General features: G+C 36.8%; 1 long non-coding RNA gene across 2 annotated transcripts in view; it reads right to left on the bottom strand.

Annotated features, from left to right (window-relative positions):
- The window catches only part of LOC147846710 (uncharacterized), a 156,515-nt gene that overhangs the window by 4,366 nt on the left and 135,175 nt on the right, over positions 1 to 16,974 (bottom strand). The gene's annotated exons all lie outside the window — the stretch shown is intronic.

Consider the following 16,974-nt stretch of genomic DNA (forward strand, 5'->3'; position numbering starts at 1 on the left):
ACCTCCACACACACACATTCGGCGCAGAGCAGACAGTGTGGTTAACTGATGATAGACTTCAGCTCCTCAGCCTCAAATCCATATGTAGGGCCACAGCCGGTCAGCCAAGGCTGAAATTGCAATTAAACAGTAAATTGCTACTAGGATTGCTGTGGTTTGAGAAAGGTTTCAGCTTTACTGTAACTTGGAAAGAAAACTTTGAATTCACCTTCAAATGTGACCTGTGGGACAATCTGGAGGGAACTTGAGTCCACATTTTCAGAGTTAACGCAGAAGGTGTACTGGCTCAAGATACACCATTTGTCAATGAACAAGAAAGCACAAAAGCCTACTTGTAAAATGAAAAGAGTAAAAGGGGGAAAGCTGCAGTGAGAAATACTGTTTCTCTTTGAGAAAACATATTGTGGTTGAATTATTCAAAGGAATAAGGTACAAACAGTCACCTCAGAGGCACTGTAATATAACAGATGATAAAATGTATTTGTACAACTAATTTGCATGCATAATGTTCAGAAATTGTTAAGACAAATACATTTATTTATACTAGCAAGCGAATGTGTATACGAAATGACACTTAAAGTGTCTTAAACATATATCTCATCTGAAATAGATTTATGTAACAAGTGGCTTTAAGTGGAGAAAGATTTGTATTGATTACATCAATTGCAAGTTGAAAGTAATGAGAATTTGTAAGCAAGGAAGCAAACAACTAGCTAAATAACAAAATGAATTTTTTTTACACTGCAAAAAATGCTTGTCTTGCTTAGATTTTTTGTCTTGTTTCTAGTCTAAGTATTTAAAATTTCTTATATCAAGAAGCATTTTCTAGACAAGCAAAACATATTGTCTTGTTTTGAGAAATAATATGCCAATATTAAGTGAGTTTTTCCTTAAAACAAGAAAAATAATCTGCCAATGGCGTAAGCAAATTAATCTTGTTTTTTCTTTCGATGTAAGATTATTTTTCTTACCCTACTGGCAGATTATTTTACTTGTTTTAAGGAAAAACACTTAATATTAGCATATTATTTCTCAACACAAGAAAATATGTTTTGGTTGTCTGGAAAATTCTTCTTGATTTAGGAATTTTTAGATATTTGGACTAGAAACAAGACAAAAAATCTAAGTAAGAAAAGCATTTTTTGCAGTGTAAGTCATAAGTCATGGGGCCCTATCATACACCATGGTGCAATAAGGCGCAAGATGTGTTTGGTGCGATTTGTTATTTTCAGACCAGCGCAGCTCTAATTTTCACGTTTTGCGCCATGTTATTTAAATACCAAATCCATTTGCACCACTTTGTGGACTCATGGGTGTGCTGGTAAAATGGAGGTGTGTTAAGACACATTGTTGGCACCTTGCTATTTTTAGGAACTGAAATACACTGTGCCCTTAATCACCTAAAAGCTGGTCTAAAGTCCAACGCAGAGCGCGTTATTTAAGCGACTACTGCACATTGCTACACATTACTTAATACACAGGATGTATTGGTTTAAAATGGGTTTTAAAACGATTAAAATGTTACAAAAATGTTGTATATAAATATAAAAACAATTCCTCCATGCCTCATTCTGGGGGACTTTTTTCAGTTTATTCATGACTATTTGTTTAATGTTGTTATTAGCAGTGTTATTTAGTATATGCATATTTATATTTGTTTTAATCAAAACAAGTTTAGATTTGTTCACATGTCGAGTTTTGGAGACGTATGCATCACCATATGGGGCATAAGAATAGGACATGTGTTTGGATACAACAAGTTTTTTTGACTAAACTTCGGTATTAATGTTCATTTATTCAATTGATGGAAATTAGAACTGAATTTAGTTTTGAAACAAATCTTTGTGCTTAACAAAATAAATGAAATATGTAGGCTAGTGGATCTGTTCAGTGGAGTGCATACAACACCATTTCCTAATCCACGAAAGTACAGGAGTAAAGTAAAGAGAAAGAGGCCGAATGGAGGAGGCTTGTTCTTTATCCTCCTGCTGCAGATGGTTTGTTGAACTGTTTTCTCGCTAGAGAGGCATACAGTTTTTCCACTCACAAAGTCTACCATGTAAATAGCAAATGTGCCATGACGGAGCGCAGAATGTAGAGTGTGGATTCCGACACACACTTAATGCTTTTGTGCCATGTGTTTTAAACTTTGCATCTAGATCATTTAAACAGAGGCCAATATGTTCAATCACATTCTAAACATTGTTGTTTCATGCTTAAACCCCTTTTTTTGTCTTTAAACCATGCATGTGTTATTGGAAATACTGACTATTCACTTTATCTTAAAAAAATTAACAAGTGATATACTGTCTGGGTTGGTGTTGTATATTACAGTACAAAAACCTTGTAATAAACTGTCAGTGGATGTTCTGTTATTTTCCAGACTTTTTTCTCTATATGTTATTTCATAAAAATTATATTAGTCCAACAAAAATGTCAATGAAACCTACCTCTTCAAAACTGTAGATTTGAATTTTCAACATCAAAAGACACCAGAGCAGAGATCAAGGTCCCATGATGCAATTCAGAACTGTAATGGAAAACTTGATAAAGACTTTCATACTCCTGTTAGTTACACATTCTTAAACAGTCGGCTAAAAACTATTTGACAGTGAAACCAGACCTCATGCATTCCAATGTACAAACAATTCTGAAAGAAGTCATAAGTAATTACATACATTGCTTAACATTGCAGCCTTTGAGCAAACCATAATACTTTCCGGTCATTGTCCAATATGAGAGGCTATTTGCTCATTATTCATTCATTCCACCATGATTAATAAATGGAGAGTAAGTGCTCTCGCTGTTGAGCTCCTTTACTGGAGACACAAACAGAAACATCACATGCCCGCATGAATATAAATGGAAAAACAAACTGAATGTTAATTACCATTCCAATAGAGGCAAATTTAGATATTTGCATCCACTGAAAAGATATCTTTCACACAAACCATTTTAATTCTGTGATTACTTAAACACCCTCCACTTGAGAATGGAAAAAAAACATTGTATCACTTTATTTAACACATTTTGTTGATTATAAGTTACATTGAAACTATATGGCAACTGATTCTCATTAGTTTTATTCATTCATTAGTCCCTATATAAATCTGGTGTCACCACAGTGGATTGAACCGCCAACTTAGCATATGTTTTACCCTTTAAGCCACAACCAACACTTGGAAAAGAGTTTTATTTAGCTTAAGATTATATTTTTTGCCACTTTTGCCTTTATTTGACAGGACAGTAGCTTGACAATGTCACGCTGGTAGACAAGGATAGTTGTCGTTTATCAATTTTATTCAAAACAAAGTCACTTAATCAAAGTGAGGAAGTAAAAGAGTGGTCTAATGCTGTTAGTGATCTTCTTCCACAGCATGGTAATGTAAACATCTGATGTTATTAATCTCACATACTGTTCGTTCATGGGAACATCAGCAGGTGAGTATACATACACACAGTTCATCAAGTCAATAGCAGATCTTCTAGTACACACTATATAAGTGTAAGTACTTCCCTTGATCAGTGTGAAGGATCCGAAGGCACATACGGAACATCCGTGGGTGAGTATACAGACACACAGTTTATCAGATAGATGGTAGATCTTCTAGTAAACATCATATAAGAATATACACTTCCTTTGATCAGTTTGTAGGATTCGAAGACTCATAAGTCTCATGGAAGAAGAGGGAAAGACGAAGGAACGAAGATGAAGACAACCATCTGACTTCAATACCGGCCGATGACTGAAAGGATAGGGTAGGCTTTTATAGTGTCATTTGATGAGGGGGAACAGGTGCAGGTAATTATAATGCTGGTGAGGGTTCACGTGATTGGATGGAGGTGGTTTGTGAGGAAGAACGATGATTGGGTGAGCAGGAACGAGCCGGGGATGTGACAGACAGGAAGTAAAGTGTGAGAGAGAGGGGGGTGGGATCGGTAAGGGTCTACGAGCCAAGATTTGAGCTTGGAATGCCAGGAGTGCTTCAGAACCATATATCAGAGTGCTGGGCCAATTCACCAGTTTTAGTAGACTGTGAGGTTGGGGTTAGGGTTGGTCTAAGTTGACATGCAGTTCCAAAGTTTTTATAGTCAGTTGAATGTCTGCTGGTAAAGCAGTGTCAGCATACAGTATATCAAAGGGCCATGAAACCCACCTCTTTCAGTTCAAGTCTTCCTCAATTTAAAATAAAATAAAAAAATGCTTCGTGATGGGTGTGGAGCATTACGAGCAGAGGGAGTGGGCTATTGGGATGGCCAACAGAGCAGGGGAAAAAGAGGGGAACAAACAACTGTTGTTAGTTGGCTCACAAAATGAGACACAAGCCATGAGGAGACCCAGACACCTCAAGAGACTTAATACTTGTGCATGACTTGGCCCACTATAATTATAAAGCATAAATCTGTAGGATAGCCCACAACTATGGATTAATTCTACATGAGCAGCAGCAAACAATTGCCATACTGGTCAGTGACTTTTAGAGTGGCGTGACTTAATAAGACATGCACACAGACACGCGTCCACGCAGACACATGCATATTGAGATGTCACGTACATATTTCATGAGGAACATGCTGTATTTGTCCTTCCCATGCTCAATAAATCTTACATGAGATCTCAGCGCTCCCTAATCATAGCCTGGGCTCCATACATATTCATACTGGGAGAGAGAAATTTACATGACCTGGAATCACATGCAGAAAAAAATCCCGTTATTGTGTTTACACGCAGGCTCTGTTGTAGACAATTCCCTCACTGTGGTTGTACAGAATGGCAGATAAGATCGGCGCGTGTACTTTGGCGGTTGGAGCACTCTTGACGCTGTTGAGGGGATAATCTGATGCTGATGAGAGCATCCATTAATCTGCCAGAGCTAGTTGTGAGATGCTGGAGGCACTTTCCCTCAATCAGCTTTTTAGCATTTTAACACACAGCTAGTTGACAGACGTCTGCTATTACTCTTTCAAGAAGACCTTAGAGAGCTCTGACAACAGAGATATTGTGAAACATTGATGTACTGCACTATATGCCAAGCCGTACACTAGTAAATTGTGTTTTACGATGGTATAGATTTCCTAAACTGCACTATGCAATTTTATACTACTGTATATTAAGACTTTGAGTAACACTTTACTTGAAGGGGACGCTCGAAAGATGCATGAAAACTTTATAATCAAGATTTGACATGTCATGAATATAAATGAGATTTTATGCATGTTTATGAAGACTGCCGTTAATTGTCATTCGCTCAATGTCATTTCAAATGCAGTGATATAATTTGTGCATACATATATTCAAATATATTCGCTATAATTTTATTTATTTGTTCACACATGGCAATATATTTGAAGATATAGATACACATATTAGCAATTCTAATGGTTGAAATAATTTCATAAAGGCCCTTTATTGCAATATTTTGAAATGTATCTTGCATATATAACATTTTTATATACACTAATTCATATGTGTAATTAATCATGAGGGGGGTCTCTCTACACCACCACTAGTGCGCAGCATCCACTTTGATGATGTGCTGGCAGCCACAGGACATTGGCGCCAGTACACTCACTCACCACACACCAGCTATAGGTGGAGTGGAGAGACCGTGATAGAGCCGATTCAGTTGATGGGAATGATTGGAAGGCTATGATCGTAAGGGCCGATTGAGGGACTTTGGCCAGGACACCGGGGTAACACCCCTACTCGTTACAAGAAGTGCCATGGGGTTTTTAATGACCACAGAGAGTCAGCACCTCGTTTGTAGTGGCCCCTTCAATTTTACTGGGGCATTAGGACTCACACAGTACACAGGTTGAGCGCCCCCTGCTGGCCTCTCTAACACCACTTCCAACAGTACCCTAGTTTTCACATGTGGTCTCCCAACTACGTACTGACCAGGCTCAGCTCTGCTTAGCTTAAGTGAGTAACCAGTCTTGGGCTGCAGGGTGATATGGCTGTGGCTGTATATATAAAAGCTGAATTTATAAAGGCCCATATTTATGCCTTATTATGTTTCACTATATTCTAGATCAATCAACCCTACTGCATACCCTAACATAATAATCATATTCAAGAACTACTACAGTACATTTAATCAGCAGGCATTGAAAATGTTAAGAGAACACTCTAATAAAAGTGTTAGCACAAAATCTAACAGCAAATAACAAAACAAAACAAAGAAGAAGGGCTAAATCTGCTGATGGGATTTCAAGTCCATTGCTGGATGTTTGTCAAATAAACACATTGCTACAGTATATGCTTTTTGATTCATTGAAGGTGCAGTCTGCCATTGACCGGTTACACTGCAGTTGTGCAAATGCTTTTCAGTGTAATTTAGGCCTAATCCCAATTCTACCCCTTAGCCCTTCCTCTTACGCCTACCACTCATTGGGGTGGGGGTGTTCCAATTCTGTTTAGCTTGAAGGTGTACACTGTAAAAAAAATGCAGAGTTCCACACAATTCATTTATGTTGTCCCCACACAAATTGATTAAGTTATCTAAACACTTTTAACAAATTTATGTGGATTGAATTTAAAAAAATTAAGCTGTCCCAATGAAATCTCAAGAATTGTGCTGTTTCAGCTCATTTTAAATAAGTAGTTTGAACAAGCAAAAAACAAACAAAAAAAAAAGAGTGTAAGGCTAAGGGTAAAGGCTAGATAGCCCTTAAAACTGTGATTTTTCAGGACCAAACTCGAAACCAAGGGGTGCATGGCTGTACACGAAAGACAGAAGATGCAAAAATTTGTTTTTTTTTTTGTCTTTATTATGAACTATTACAACAAACAAACATGTTTTAATACATTCATAACAGCATTTTACCTTTTTTCTTAAAAATAATGATTAAAAAAATCTATTAAATTCCAAATTCTATAATCCATAATAACACAATAATGTATTGTAGTCCCGCAACATACTTTCACATCGATGTCTCTCGATGACACTCAAATGCCCTGTCAGAAAAGTCTGGTGATTAGGAATGACCTTTTTACAGTGTCTGGTATAATGTTAATGTTGTTTTTGTGTGCTTACATAGGTGAATATGGCTACAGTGTAAATGCACAGTACAGTTACGATCTTATTGCCACATTATATCGTTATGATAACATGATTTATGCCATCTGTTATTTTCTGAAAATAAATACCAAAAAAGAATGCAACTGAAATAACTACAGCAATAACCATTGTCGATCTCATATGAAACGAGATCGCATTGATGAAATATGATGACATGCGCAGGTGTTGTAGTCGTATTTCAACAGCCAAGGAGAAAGGAAAGGGGAAGGGGTACAAAAATAGGGATTGGGATTGAGCCTCAGTGCTTTTTAACTGTTTTTTTTTTAATATCAACTCTCAAACAAAGTGGCTTGTATTATTTAGACTATTTTATAACACAGTTGTGCCACACAGCATTCAGTAGGGTATCAAATTTCTACATTCAACCAAACTGTTGGATTCTTGAAAATAAACCCAAAATAATAGAAATAAAAAGATTGAGTAAAAAAAAAAAAAATCTAATTGAAGTATACAGCTTATGAACATGCAGTTCAATGATATACAATGCTTAGCTAGACCGAACTATGTTATACTGTGTTATATAAAAAAAAAATCCACTGCCTTAAATTTTTAAGTTAAATTAAATTACATTTATGATCATTTATCAAAGTGGCTAAAATATTAGGTTAAACTTTGGTTCTTTTTCCTTCAGCTTAGTCCCTTTTTCATCAGGGATCACCACAGCAGAATGAACCGCTAACTTATCCAGCAAATGTTTTACACAGCGGATGCCCTTCCAGCCCCAAACCAGTACTGGAAAACCCTCACACTCTCACACACACACACACACACACACACACACACACACACACACACACACACACACACACACACACACACACACACACACACACACACACACTACAGCCAATTTAGTTTATTTAATTAACCTATACCACAAGTCTTTGGACTGTGGGGGAAACTGGACCATCCAGAGGAAACCCACATGAACACTGGAAGAACATCCAAACTTCACACAGAAAGGCAAACTGACCCAGCTCTTTTGTTAGATTTTGTATAACCAAAAAAAAAAAAAAAAAAAAAAAAAACTATTTAAAACTATACTGTGCAGAAACTATGCTACTAAACACTGGCATATTAGAGCATGCAAACCAAGAAGTTCTGTGGCAAAGTCTCCTTTTAATCCAAGCACTGTGTTGTGAGTTTGTTGTGTTGTTTTATTCAGCTCTCGTAATGTGAATAAGACAACAAACACCATTCTTCCAAACTGGTGACTTGTTTTAATGAAGAATACCTCATGAATTATTCCACTGGACTACACTTCCCTAATCCTCACTCACATCTCTGTCCTGGTCTGTTTTCATGAGGGTACTTTAAAACTTTATTTTTCTTCTTGTTCCTTCACTTCACATTCCTGTGAGCATCCTTTCCTATGGCAATGTTTCTTAAGTAGGCGAACACAATAGACTAGATACATCAAAATAACACTGTGCATTTTGAACTCTCCAATCCTTTGAACTATTCGATGTTGTTGTGTTGGTCTGGTCATAAGACTACTTGTATATATGTGCCGAAAATCAATCAACCAATTACTAGCTTACTTATCATTGTCTCTGCATCAAACTGGGGGAATCAGAGTTTTGATTTTAACATCACCTTTGAAGTAGAGAGTTTTAAAAATACTGATGTTTTCTCTGTTTCAGGTGACATAGAATGTAAATCAGGGTAGGAATGGTTGAAAAATAAGAGTTCAGTACTTGGAAAATTCATACATTGAGCCTCAAACACAACTGTTTCCTCATTCTCATACAGTACAAATCCAAATAATCAGAATAAACCAGAGATCGATACATTGCACACAGGTTCATTAATATGCATGGCAACTGCTGCATTTGATTGGCCACAATATTTCCTATTGAGATTACAACAATGATAATGCTTCCCTTATTTTAAGACAAAATAAGGACTTTTATTTTGAGAACGAGAGAGGTGGGGAGGCTAAAGACGAAGAACTATGTCACACCTTTACATTGTTGTTTATACATTGCTAATATACATGGACAGATGCTGTACGTACACCAAAAGCAGTAAAAAAAATATGGATGTTGCAACAGCGCCTTTTTCTATTAGAGCTTTAATTGCAAAACGCCTCATGAAAGGCACAATCTGTTGCAAAAAAAAAAAAAAAAGAAACCTGCTGAAATTGGAGCCTGCTCATGTGCAGAAGGACCTGATGGAGCCAAAGGTGGAGCCATGGAATCAAGCTTCCAACCAAACACTTGTACGTTATATCAACCACCCCCCTAAGAAGGTCAAGGTGCTCCAGGATTGGCCAGCCCAATCACCAGAGATGAACAATATTGAACATGTCGGGGGTAAAATCAAGGAAGAGTCATTGAAAATGAATCCAAAGAGGAGTCTTGCAAGAATGCTTACTTTGCCATTCCAGATGACTTCATTAATAAGTTATTTGAGTCATTGTAGAGATGTATGGATGCAGTCCTCCAAACTCATGGGAGTTATACACAATATTCATTCTTTTTCCACCGCACCATGACTTTATATTCTATACTATACATTATATAGGTTGAGAGCAAAGTCAGACCTTACTTTCCTAATTAAATCATTAAAAATCAAGACATGATCATATTTTACTTTGGTAAATTAAGCGTTATCTAGAGGGACAGCAGGCGCAGAAACAAGCTGAGCATCAGAGCAGAGCTGATTAATATTCATGACCATTCCAAATATGGTCAAATCCACTTTTTCGTTCAAGGTATAATTTCTGTTGTTATGAATGATCATATATAACCATTCCTAGATATTTTTAAAGTATTAAATCACCTAAGCAACACACCTACTATGTAGATATCGGAGAACATTTTAATATACTGAATCAATGCACTTTATGGCACTTTTAAAATGAGTGCAGCACTGCTACAAGACAACCAAATCCATAAATGTGAAGAAAAACCAGAATACAGATAGAAAAGAAAAAGATACAAAGAGAGAAAAGCATATTTCATTAGCCAGGTCAGGTTGTAATGCTGCTCTCTCTGTCTCTGTCTTGTCCTTGCTGGCCGCCTCAGGCAGAGGCACAATTGCACATTCATTTGATATCTGAGAGCAGCTTTCTCGAAATCACTTTCTCCCTAGCAAACTCTCGCCTGGTCCTTCCCCAAGACAGCATCCCTCCTTCCTGACATCCTCCTAGCATCCATTTCACATGCTAGCATACAGACATACTCGCAGGCCAAACCAGTGGGAGATTGTTTTGCCACAGCGAAGGGCAGAACGCATATCCCCCGAAATGCTCTGGAGTCTCTTTAACCACAGCCACAATTTAATGTTTCATTTCCTCGGACCCCCTTCCAATCTCTACCTTTCTCCAGCTTTTATTTTGCCCATGTCTCGCTATCTCCCACGCCAATGTTTTGTTTTCTGTTGTGTGACATGTTTTTGCTTTCTCCAATATACCTGGGCGTTATCGTGGCATCATCCGCGGATACACAGACGGAGGGTTGGAGGGAAAATGGGAGGGAGGCAAAGACTCTGAGTTCAGACTGTCAAATAGGTACTTTAAAGAGATGAAAATCCTGTCAGTTTTTGCTCAACCGAATGTCCTTCCAAACCCGTTTTGCTTTATTTTTTCTGTGTAACAAAAAAAAAAAGGTTAGCAAATGTTCAGGCTGGCTTTTTGTCCTTATACAATAGCCAAAGGTCAATGGGTTGATAAAAAGGAAAATAAAAGCAGACAAAACTATCATAAAAGCATTCTTTGCAACTCTTTCACTGTATCCCCAGGTTTTCAGATGACACACAGTCTCTTTGTGTGAAAAGCAAGCACAGAAAATCTTACCTTTAAGTCATGTCCTTGTCCTTGAATTTGTCCTTGTTAGCCATAGTAACATTTATTGCACAAAAATTAAAAATAATCATAAAAAGAAAATGATGATATAATTATTTAATGAGGATTTAATTTAATACTTTTAAACAGTTAATAATATAAATATTAAAATATTACATTGATGTAATTAAAAACTTTTTAAAAATTTTAATTACATTCACATTTAAGTTCAACATAGAATCCTTAAAAATCACAACTTTTGTGTGAAGAATAAAAACTTAATAATGACATTTTAACATTTACTAAAACATATTAGTGTATCAGTATTATTATTTTTTACAGTTTTGATCCTGGACCAAAAAAAAATCCATGTTTCATATTTTTGGGAATCTGTAAAAATACTGTACATTGTATGAGTCAAAATGATTGGTTTTTATTTTATTCCAAAAATCATTAGAACATTACGTAAAGGTCATGTAGTTGAAGTCAGAATTTTTAGCCCCCCTGAATTATTAACCTTATAATTTTGACCTTAAAATGTTTTAGATTTTTTTTTTTATTCTAGCCAAAATAAAACAAATAAGACTTTCTCCAGAAGAAAAAAAATATTATCAGACATACTGTGAAAATGTCCTTGCTCTATTAAAAATCATTTGGAAAAAATGTAAAAAAAGAAAAAAAATCAAAGAGCAGCTAATAATTCTGACTTCAACACTGTACATTGTAAAAAAAATCTGTAATTTTACAGTTTATATCCGGCAGCTGGGGTGCCGAAAAAAAGTAAAATAATGGTCGTTAAATTACAGAAATTTCCTTAGATTTAATTCCCCAGCTGCCGGAAATAAACCTTAAAATTATGGATTTTTTTTACAGTGTAGAAATGAGGAAATGGGGAAATGTCCTATTGTAAATAAGTAATGTTAAGAAATGTAGCTTTTAGCGTTAGTTCTACGATCAGTTCCAAACAACAGCCACAACACACAAGGAATAATGCCACGTCACTCATCACAGTTAGTTCCAACCAATAGCCAAGGGTCAAGGAATGTACAGTATAAGCTGTTCATTCAATTCATTCTTTTGGTTTCAGGTACCAATGCATATGTTCACGCACCATCCTCCCCACCACCACAAGGTTGCCCCTGTCTGGGGTAAGGCTTCACCCCTGCCTTTGTCCTCGGCAGTCATAGCTGGATCAAAAAGCTTTCAATTCAAGCTACGGACAGGACGGGGCCTCCACTTTTGTCAATCCTATACTTTGTTAATCCTATGCTTTGTTGAATGATACTTTTGTCAAATAATACTCATCAATAAATGCAATTCAATATAATTATTTCCCTGATCTTTTTGGTAGAACTTCATTTAAACAATTTTAAAGCCGATTTTCTCTATTTTTTTTTTTTTAATCTTCAGATTCCAGATCTATAAGTTGTTGTCTCTCGATCAAATATAGTTTATGTTAGCAAACCAAACAATAAAATTCTTATTTATTCAGCTTTCATATGATGCATAACCAAAACTTTACACTTATGACTTGTATTGTGGTCCAGAGTCGCATTTTCGTGTAATTTCTATAGGCTTTTCATGAGACTATAGAGCAAAGCTTGTTGAACAAGCCCAGCAGGCACATGCCATAAGACATTAATATTAGGTTAGATTTAAGCTGTGATGTTGGGTGACCAAAATTCATCCAATATCTTAAGCCAACATCATATTGACATTTACAGTATTCCTCATACTGACATTTACTCCTCACGTACAGTATAGCAACCAAAACATCTGATAGACATCATAGTGGTAACGTCCACACAAAGTCAAGCTACAAGCAGCATTGCACAAAATTGGGATTTATATTTAAATAAAATACCAAATACCTTAATTGTAGGTCTAATAAAATAAACTAGAAAATACAGCAATCACAATGTGTATCCGAATAAAATACTGTATTTTGTATTTTAAAAATACTAGAAAATACTTTTACGATAGGACCATGACATTTAGACATGAATTAGACATATTCAAACAACCCCTTCCCCATTAAACTGAGTTAAGTAAACAATGTTTGATAGCAAATGTGGCCAGTACAATTGCCATGATCTCTGTACAATCAAGTTTCAATCTCCTAATGTTTTAAAAGGGTGTTAAATAGTTAATTTAATTATTTTGTTTACAGAATTTTTCAGAAATCTAGCTTTTTTCTGTTGAACTCTTCAATACTCAAAGTAAAAACTGTATTAGGAGTTTTGATTATTAAATATTTGTGTTTCATATGTTGTGAAATCTTAAGGCTTACATTTTTCCTTTTCATTAAATAAACAGAAGACCTACTGATCAACTTCTGGCATTTGAAAAAAGCAATGAAGTATTGTAGGAATACTGTAGGACTTACTTTTATGCCGTTTGTTTTAACGACAAACATTTGGCATCAGCAATCCAACTAAAACTACTATTATTTGTACAGTATACTCTTTCTCCTAAGATTTTTTTTTTTCTATGGAAAAGTCAATAACATCCAAAGCACCAATCAGAGGGTGCGTTTGTATGACACTAAAGTATTTTGATACAAAATATTAGGCGATTTTCATCAGCCCTATCAAAAACAAATGACAAATGTTGTATTTAAAATACCTATTTGAAATACATGTATTATAAACACTTCCCATCTCTGGCTGTAACATCATTAGACGTTGATATTTGGTTGCTTTCAGGTTGCATTGGAAAAAAACAAAAAAAACGTTGTGTTCTGGCGTCACCCCAATTTTAATTTCCACGCAAAATTCAAAGTCCCACGAAATTGGGGTACAACGTCAATCTAGCGTCATGTTGACATCCTGTGCCATATCGGAGAATTCAGGCTAGTTATTCTGGTCAACTAGCATAACCTACACACCGGAATCCAAAAAAATACCCTCTGCTGGTCTTCTCAGCAGAAATGCTTTGCATTATGCAGGTTGGTCAAAACGACAAAGTGAGGAAAAAGTTAAAAAATAAGAGAAGAGAGGATAACAAAGACCGCTGTGATGATTTCAGAAAGGTTACCAGGAGATCACAGTCATGCAGACCCTTACGCAAATTCACACAAAGACAAGTTAATTAAGGCATGTTTAGGGGACAGCAGCTCTCTGCATGTGGGCTGCAGTGTTTGCGTCTTCCCTTTTCTCTTTGTGGGATTGATGAAGCTCCCCTGAGCGACTAGTGATGTCTGTTTTTGAGGCACAGTGGGAAACGTTATGTGGGCTTGAAGCTGTGGGAAAGTGCGCGTGCTAGTGAAGGGAACAGTGGGAAGCGGAACGCCACTGTAATTATAATTTCATATGATGCTGTGTTGATCAGAGTTTGATAAGGAGGAAGGAAAAAAAAGATCCCTCAACGTGTTTGTGCACAGTCGCACATATCCGCAAGGGACAAGCAGATGTTTTATGTATGTGTACTGTATATGCACAGAGGGTGTGTTAGCTATAAGGAAGATCTGTTAAGTGGGTCAATGTGTCTTGTCCTGCTGCGCCAGTACATGCGTATATGGTTGTGTGATGTATAGGTCTTCAAACATACGATCTAGAAAGAATGCTTGCATTGAAGCCTTGAAGTCTACTTCAGGCAAACGCATGGAAATAAGCAAGAAATTGCTCACAGATTCATTAGGGAGGTCTGAGGCATTAGTTCACTCTCACTGGCAAAGTGAGAAGATGGAAATGTAACAAGATGGAACGACGGCACAATAGGAAAAAAGAAACCGAAATTACTCTCTCTCGCATTCGCTCGCCCACTCGCTCATACTAAAAAGCACTATACAAAAGTACAAAGACACTGTGTTTGGTTCAAAGACAATAAACTGAGATTTCGCCACTCTGCAGATTGAGAATGTCTGGGCCGACGCTGTGCGAAAAAAAAAGAATGCCTTCGTCCAAGAATAAAACTGAAACTAAAGCAACACAAGGGCTTCAAAGTCAAATAAAAACACTCATTAAGATGAAACAACTCGCTCAATAGTCTAATCAATGCTTTATTCTGTTATCAAAACCTTCACAATCGCTAGGAGTGAGTTAATGGAAGGACACAAATTCAATTCTGTTCAGCACTTCAGTCTTTGAAACATCTTCACATATGGCAAAGTTGACTGAAACGTATTAATTCTGGCCTTATATTATGATTTAAGTTTCCTAAAGGCCAGGTGCCAATGAAGCAGAAAAACCTTGGCATAAAAAAGCATTTGTATAGACTTTCATTTTAAAAGGCCATTTCTAGTTTTGTGTTTATCAGCTAAAAGTAATGAAAGCTTTAGCGATAGTTCTGCCAGGAAGATTGGCGTGTCATATGATTCATGATAATTATCTCGTCAGCCTATAGCAACCAAGCGCACTACAAATAAGCCCAACTAAACAATCTGTTTCACTGTACTCAGGTGACGTTGCGGAAGTTTCCCTTTCCTCTCCACTCAGGGGTAGGCTTCGCCCTGCCTTCATTTTTAGGCAGGATCTGCCAGCTCATCCAGAGTTCTGCACCATAGACTGGGCTTACGCAAAAGGACTTTATGAAAGGAAAGTAACGAACATACACTTATTCAAACCATTTACAATTAAAGTTAAAACTTTTATATCTAACTCCTAAGTCTTCCTGGTAGAAACCTTGTTCTCTTGGTTAAAATACAAGTTATATACTGCTCACACTGTAATTCAGACATCGGTTTTAGGGGGCGGCTCCCCCATAACACTCTCAATGAGGTCAAAGGACCAGTGTAACCCATCCCATTCTTCTCACACCACTCTCAAAGAATGGGAGGCGGACATAAAAATTATTCATTGTGATTCTTTCTCTAGCTATTCTGAATCCATTCTCAAATTTTTTTAATTTACCCTGCAGTCAAATGAGATCAAGAAGATGCATGTAGGTATGCAGATTCTTGCTGCACTACAAATCAAAACATTGATTTTGATTCGTAGTGCAAATTTGAAGACATTTCTTTTTGGAAAAAAGTTACAAACAAACTATAAAGAACAGTTCTTGTAATGACTGGTCTTTGTGATCTGACATTTCAGTGTTACATTCAGATTTTGCTCATCCTGATAAATTCATTAATACTTTATTAATATAACAATAACATTTTAAGATAGCCGTACTGTCATAGATTCCAATCATCATCATCAAAAAAAAAAAAATATATCATCTCCAATTATGGTTAATATGTCAGGTTGGAAAGATGTATTTGCATAGCTGAACAAATTTGTAAAAATGTATGTAAATAATACTTTTTGAAAATAATTGTGACTCCCACAATTGCAATTGGAGTCAGATCAAATCGAATTATGAAGATTTTCACCCCAAACACTCACCTTTTAATACCACTAAAGCCTTGGCACCAATTAACTCCTCTGATTCTACCTGCACGTGCTGAGTTCCAACCAATGTCTACTGCAAGAGAGGTGGACACATTAACAAAGATGCCAAATACCACATTCTCTAGTGTCAGTAACACTAGTAACACATTTGTTTTCTAAGTAATGAGTTAAGAAACTGTAATGCCATGCCAGAAGAGGGAGCTCTTGTACGATTATTGACTCAGTTCCGCTACCTCTGCACTCACTTCCTGTTTGTTGAGCATTTCAGTGAGGAATCAGACACTGGCTGCGTCTGAAACTGCCTAGTTCCATACTATATAGTATGCTAAAATCACTATGTGAACCGAGTATGTCCCAATTCATAGAATTTGAAAATCAGTATGCGATTACCTACTAAATTTGCCGAGATTCTGAAGTGCGCATCCCATGCATGCTGCACTATCCCATTATGCCCCATGAGAGAATTCATGAATGGGAGTGAAGCGACGCAACTCAAGAGGGTAGGTCACGTGATCATGACTCCCATTCATGAGTTCTTTCACAGGGCTTTATGGGATAGAGCAGCGTGCATATGATGTGCACTTATGGCTACAGTCATATCACCCTGCAGCCCAAGACCGGTTACTGAAGCTGAGCAGCGCTGATCAGTACCTGGATGGGAGACCACATGAGAAAACTAGGTTGCTGTTGGAAGTTGTGTTGGAGTGTTCAGCAGGAGACACTTAACCTGTGGTCTGTGTGAGTCCTAATGCCCCAGTGAAAGTGAATCGGA

The sequence above is a fragment of the Danio rerio genome, chromosome 1, assembly GCF_052040795.2.
Source record: "Danio rerio strain M-AB ecotype USA chromosome 1, GRCz13ab, whole genome shotgun sequence".
Classification (NCBI taxonomy): Eukaryota; Metazoa; Chordata; class Actinopteri; order Cypriniformes; family Danionidae; genus Danio; species Danio rerio.